The following is a 603-nucleotide window of genomic DNA, read 5'->3' on the forward strand; positions in this document are numbered from 1 at the left end:
TGGCCCCAGTGTGACGGAGAAAAGCATAAAGGCGCAAAATGTCGAGCCTTTCCTCCTTTGTAAGGGCTCGTCGCTCAGACTTGACAAAAGCAACGACTTGTTCAAACTCGGACGTGTTCATTGCGTAGGTTGCAAAATGACCTTTTATCAACTGCTGAGGGATTAGCTTGCACCAGCTGTTTCACGAAAACCGTTGACTATTTATATCGTTCGGCTACCGAATAAAATTGTTTATAGGAGAACTTAAAGATTCACAGTTGAAAATGACTATCATTCTTACCTTTGTTCGAGTAAATCTCAAGGACTACTTGGTTTTAGAGTAATCTATTGATAGATCCTTGTGTGTTATGGATAATACTATCCACATACGAAATTTGAGATGATTTGTGTTGATATGACTAAATTGATTAAATTATGGCCATGTCGTTTCCTCGATGGTGTCGGCCACCGTAAGTCTCGACAGTGTGAGAGAAATCAACATCTTGGCCCTGTTGGAAAAATCGTGAATACAATCGTGAATCGCCGTGCCTCGCCAAGCGGGACATGCTGGTGCACACACATAAGAGTACGTGTTCGGAAGAGGGGTCAAATGGTTGTCCGCCA

Source organism: Aphanomyces invadans (genome assembly GCF_000520115.1).
Source record: "Aphanomyces invadans strain NJM9701 unplaced genomic scaffold supercont1.114, whole genome shotgun sequence".
NCBI lineage: Eukaryota > Oomycota > Saprolegniomycetes > Saprolegniales > Verrucalvaceae > Aphanomyces > Aphanomyces invadans.